At 31.1% G+C, this 6366-nt stretch overlaps 1 pseudogene; it reads right to left on the bottom strand.

Annotated features, from left to right (window-relative positions):
* Nucleotides 1–4665: 4665 nt before the first annotated feature.
* LOC113874396 lies at nt 4666–5611 on the bottom strand (annotated as a pseudogene).
* Between the last annotated feature and the right edge of the window lie 755 nt (nt 5612–6366).

Raw genomic sequence — 6366 nt, 5'->3', positions numbered from 1 at the left:
GCGTCAGTCACAGCTTGTTGTAGAGTAAACAAGGCCTTCGAATCCTTTTGTTTATTCTCCTTCAGTTCTTTTCTTTGAGCTGCAGTAAGGGATGATACGTCTATGGGAGTAGTGAATCATTCTTCGACAACATCCCAGAAATCTTGGAAAGTGAAATATGTCTTCATTTTTGTGCTCCAAAAATCATAATTTTTGTCATTGAAAATAGGGACGGGAAGAGATGATGGTTGAGTAGTGGTTTATTTTAGGAAGTGGTTTATTTTAATTTTGAAATAGTATGGTAATATTTCTACGCCTAATAGATGATCGAACGTAGCTCTGATGCCACTGATAGTTTTTAGTGTGGGTGAGATGAGTAAGATAGTTGAAATGTGTTAGTAGGAATAGTTGAAAATAGTAGTTGAAGAAGTTTTAGTAAAAGACTCAAGAGATGGAGAATTAATGTCTTGATTACTTCTTCTTCATGTCTTTTACAATGAGGTAGCATGCCTATTTATAGGCATCATTCACCATTTGGTTCAATATACTTGAGCTATCTAGAAACTTGAAGATTTACAATATTCTAGAACTTTCTCTAGAAGCATCTACATACTAGAAGATACAATTAGTTTTTTCTAGATTGTTCTTAGTATTTTTTCTAGACTATTCTAGAAATTTGTATCAATTTCTAATAGTTTTTCATCCTTAAATTTATCAAAATTTTTAATTTGATCGCATTTGACAGAGGTTAGAGAGAACAGATTGAACGTTTGTTTTTATTTGAAGTCCTTACATCATATCTTTGTGGGTGGCTTTTTGGGTGGCCAGAAAAGCAAATTTTAGCTGCCTACACGAACTTACAATGTGATTTTATAAACAATTTCAGCTCAATTAGATTCCCATGGTTGATTATCTTTTATTTACCCCTTTTTGTTGAAATTCAAGTTTTCAGATTTATGGTCTAAAATCGATCACTTTTTCATTTGCTTGTCAAGAGAAGTAAGACAGATTCTGCAAGTTAGTAGGTTGCATTTTGATACAACTTCTGGAGATTGTAACAATTGGTGTGGTAGTGGAGGAAATGGAAGAGGTAATGGGGTGTGGAAAACAGATGAAAAGATCTCTTGCTTGGTTGATTTGTAGAGAAGGGGTGAGTTTCTCAAGGTTGAAGCAGGTGTTTGATGGTCTTGTTAAGAAAACTGTACGAAGTCTGAAGCTGAAAACTCAAAACATTTGGTCTAGTTGGATTAAGCTTATCCAAAAGTATTTATAGAAAAAAAAAACTTTTTAGAAGTTAAAATCAACTTATCCACTTCATAATTTAAAGAAGGTAGTTGAAAACTTTTTAAAAAGTAAAAGATATAAACTAATTTTAATTTATGAAAAATAATTTATTTTATTTCCTTATTTTTGCTTCCTATAAGCACTTTTTTAAAATTTTTTATCTAATCTGAACTTCTGTGATGTTTTGTTGATCATTTTCAAAACCATTGACTCTTATGATATAGAAAGTTTTAGGTACATATGTTCCACACGTGTTCTTATCAGCAAGAAAGGTTAAGTGAGGGTGCATTTTAGGTACTAATGTTCTAACCAAAAAAAATAATTGTTTCTTAAGGTGTTCAAAGTCTATAAGCTTTTCTTGGACAGGCCCTTGCACTTTCAACATAATTAACATTCATGAGCAATAATTCGAATTCAAGTCACACATCAATGCACTAATATAGCATCTTGCGTCTAGATCCTACTAATGTAATATATATTGTCCGATAATGTCTATTTTCTTAATCATTATTTATATGCTTATTTTGTGACTAATTGCATATCATATGAGTACTTTTAGACTTATTGAAAATCGGGGCAAATTACAAAGCTTAACCTATTTTAATTGCAATCATCATGAATAAATGATTTTTCACGTAATTTTTTCTATCTGGGGTAGTTAATTATATAAATTTTAAAGTATGCTTAGATATGCTTTCTTATTACTTCTCTCTTTTATCTGTGTTTCTTTCTTATTAAATTCAAAGCATATTAGAATTCAGTGTAGTCCATGCAGGAACTGCACTGTGTATTTAAGCAAAATTTTATATTGTCGCTTAAACAAAAAGGTGTTAGCTTAAGCAAAAATACAAAATAACATAATAGGACAATGCAGTTATAGGACCGAATCCAAATACGAAACATATACGTTATGTAGTGTTACTTGTAAATTAGGTAAGTGTATTGATATTTCCATAGTATGAAAAAGTCACACATTGTTCTTAGGAGAACTATAACTTATTTGTTAATTTCTCAATTTCTTTATTATTTGATTAGTATATCAATTTTTTAAAACAAGTATGAAACTTACATTAAATTTTATTGTAAAACTCAAATTGAGATAACAAAGTTATTTTATGTTTAGAATTATTAAACATAACACTTATGATGAAAAATTAATATATCAAAAGTGTTAGGGAATGAGTTAACAAAAACTTTATTTAAGTAACCTAAATCTTCCCTCTAATTCAAGTCTTAAAAGTGTAATTGAAAGTTGAATTTGGTAATGCAATTGAAAGTTAATTCCTTGATTCAAAGACCTTTTTCCAAATTAGAAACCCAAATTCCTTAAAAATTTCCATTTGGAATAAGTATTAATCTCAAGAATTCTTAGGACCTCATAGTTGTTGACCTCTATTTCTAGAGTGCCTCCAATTATGTTGCTTTACCTCAATTCTAATTCATATCTCAATCTTCTAATTGCAAATAGAAATTTATGATCCATTGTGAATGACCAATTCATAGAGGCATTAAAAGCAGAGATAAGTAGTCATTTTAAAATAAATAGACTTGAATTAAAAGTAAATATTCATATTACATATAGATTAGGTTTAGATCTCTCTTTCCCTAACTAAAAGGATAGTTATACAACACAACAAAAAATCACAAAAAAAAAAGTAATATAGAATGACATAATGGAAATCGATGAATTAAGCATTTGATTCATCAAAGTGCAAGTTCTTCAACTCCAAGGTTTGCAAGAAGAGAGAGTTTCAAGAGATGAAGTTGGTAACTATAAAAAAAAACTTCCTAGATATGATGTTTAGGTATCATTTATAGATTTCACAGCTACTTTGATGTTAATAACGCTAGTTTGAATGTTATCACATATTTATAGGTTATATCATTTTGACTTGGTGTTGCTAACATTAGAAACATTTCTTCTTAGAATCTTGATTTCTCATTTTAGTAAGATAGAAAAGATGTTTTTGATCATATTCTTCAACAAAATTTGCTTGATATTTTTTTTTATTATGCCAATACTTTTTCATGTGTCTAACTTTCTTGTAGTGTCAACATTATAGTTTCCATAATACTGACATTTTTTGTTAGCATGATTTATTTCTACTACAAATGTTGCATGGAGAATATTTATTTTGATTGTTTTTAGAGAAATTTCTAAAATTCTCTTTGTTTGTAGAAGTTTCTTCATTATTCTTTTTTTTTCTTCATTTTCTTTATTCTGATATTGTAATTTAAACTTTAATTGAAAGAAATATTCAACCGAGTCCTTATCATGTCTTTTTAACATTTACTCATAAGCTTCGAGAGACATTGATAAATCTTTTATTTGCTCAATAGTTATCACATTTAGATCATATTTATGAAAAATATTGATTAGTAACTTTTTAACAATTTTTTTATTAAGAATATTTTTCATATAAGCTCTCATTTAGTTAACTATTTCTTTTATCTTAGAATAGTAATCATTTATGGTTTCAAACTTTTTCATTTTTTATTTTTAATAATTCAAATTCTCGTTATAGAGTTTATAGTTTTACAGTACGTACCTTTTTACTCTTTCAAATTCCTTTTGAATTGTAGTTTATGCTTCTTTAGTTATTGTAGCACTAATTATTTTTGAAAAAATTGTGTTAGTCACAACTTGTTATAAAGTAAGCAAGACCTTCAAAACTTTTTACTTATTCTCTTTCAACTCTTTTCTTTAAGTTGTGAAAGAAGATGAGATGTTTGTTATAGTAAATATGATGAATCTTGTGACCTTTGCGAGAAGTATTTTCATTTTTGAAAGCTGAAGAATATTAAAAATATTCAAATGATCGTTCAACATTTACAACGTTTGGATTAAATGCATAAACATAAAACCAAACTGAGCTTAAACTTTGAGTAAATGAACAACACCATGTCCTTTTGCTTAAACTCAGCACTTCTTTTCCAGAAATACTTTTTTTAAAACACACATAAAATAACGCTTAAAAAACTAAATATTTATCACAGAATTAGTGAAAATTTGTATGCTTTCTATTCTATTAGATTAATTTTATAAATTGTTGTCTTTCATCTACTTTTTTACTTGGATATGTGTATGCTGTATATTATCTATATTTATTTTTAAGGGTAAAAAAAAAAAGAGTTGGTTAATTAATTTTAATGAAAGAATGGGTGTAATATTATAGGAAAATGTTACCCACTTAACTTTGCTTGGGGGAAGGGGGTTGAAGGATTTGCAAGTATTCTCATCAACCACGTGTATACATCTCTTTGAAAAAAAAAACTTTTTCTTTACTTTTTAATTAAACAAGTAATTTTTTTTTATAAATAACTTATTTTTAACTGCATACACTTCAGAACTATTTCAATCAATTCACGAACTTTAATCAGCATTTCTTGAATCCTTTAATTTTATGTATTTTGAATTGGTAAATGTAGTAACTCGAGTTCCTCCAATGATGGGAAAGCCCTCAAACGCCACCCCATTGCTACATTCATCTTCATCATCATCCAAGTACTGCACATTTTCCATATTATCTATTTCAAGCTTTCTTAGAAGTGGTAGTTGATAAACGAAAGTTGTTTGCAGTTCATACATTCAAAAAGCTTTAGATTAACCAAGCCATTGCACTCCCATCCAACTTGGCAATTTTAATCCTTTGTAGCTATTTAACTCCAACTTCTTGAGATTTGAGTGAGGCCGAAGCACTTCAAGTACTTGTTCAACATAAGTACCATGCAATGTGGTTTCACCGTCGTTGACCCATGATAAGCATAACTCCTTTAGGTCTTCCTTTCCCACCAAATTGGCCCCTTCAGCTTCACATGCACTGCTAACGTTTTCTATGCCTTTGATGCTCAGTTTTCCTCCCAACTTTAGATCTTGTAACTCTGCTAAGCTGTGCCCTTTCTCTTAACTAACAATGTATACACTTAATGTTCATAAGCAAGATAATTTTCCAATGTGAGGGAACATATGAATCAAAGGAAATGGATTTTCAATGACAAAATGTCTGAGGTTTTGTAAGCAACTCGTGTTTTGGTAGAAACCTTAGGTTCGTACATTGAATCAATTTCAAGATTTCCAAATTCTGCAAGTTACAAATTGAGTCTGGGCAAGGTTTCTGTCTCAAAACGTTCTAGTCCCAAATACCTCAAAGGATTCAACATTTTGCAAAGCTCCTAAGTTTAAGGATGAAAAACTAGAGCCAACACTAATATGGTGTGTGCTTCTAGACAAATCAGGCGTGTCTGTATTCTCCAAAATCTGGCACTCTTGCCCAATAACTGACTGCGCAAGATCATGGACAAGGCATTTTGAACGAAACATCTCCTGAATCATCATCCGTCTTGACATCTTGGAAGAATGATTTTTGGTACAATTCGTTCCAAATCATATGGCCAACATCTTCTACCTCCAAGTTTCTCCCGGAAGAAATAAACCCATTAGCCATCCAAAGATGAATCAATTCTTCCTTCAAGATCTCTGTATCTTTGGGAAATATGGTACAAAATGCAAAACACTGCTTTAAGATTGGTGTTAAATAAGAGTAGCTCAACCTCAAGCCTTGATTGCATTAGACATCCTAATGCTTGTTCTGCAAGAGGTAATCCCCCACACTTCTTGTTGGGTTGGACTCCTAACGATATGTCGAAAAAGTCCAAATTTTCAAGCTCATTTTCTACACTTAATTGAGGGGAGTGAGAAGTCAGTGAAGTGGGTGAGGGAATTCCATTTTTTCGTAGCCTAGTGTAAGTATTTTCGGTGAGAGGCATCAAAAAGAGAGAAGGGAAGTGAGGGAAGAAAAGAAGCTCCAGACCAGTTACTCCATTTCTTTGATATCCGATTCGTTCACCGTTGGATCGGGCTGAAATTTTACAGCAGGTTTATAACACGGTGCTCTTTGTTCTAACCGTTCGGATGATCGATTGGAGGTCTGAAGTTGGAGATATTGTCTTCGCACAGAAGCCTTGTTTTTGGTGACTCTGCACAGACTAGCTGCTGAGAAATCGTTATTTCTCCTTAGTTAACCGTTGGATTGAGCTGAAACTTTGACATTAGTTCCCAGACGTAAATTTCTTCATTCTGACCGCTGGGATCGTCCATCGGAA

Source organism: Abrus precatorius, unplaced genomic scaffold (genome assembly GCF_003935025.1).
Source record: "Abrus precatorius isolate BTA unplaced genomic scaffold, Abrus_2018 Scaffold8, whole genome shotgun sequence".
Lineage (NCBI taxonomy): Eukaryota > Viridiplantae > Streptophyta > Magnoliopsida > Fabales > Fabaceae > Abrus > Abrus precatorius.
The sequence above is the reverse complement of the archived record's forward strand: the minus strand, read 5'-3'. Positions and strand labels throughout refer to the sequence as shown.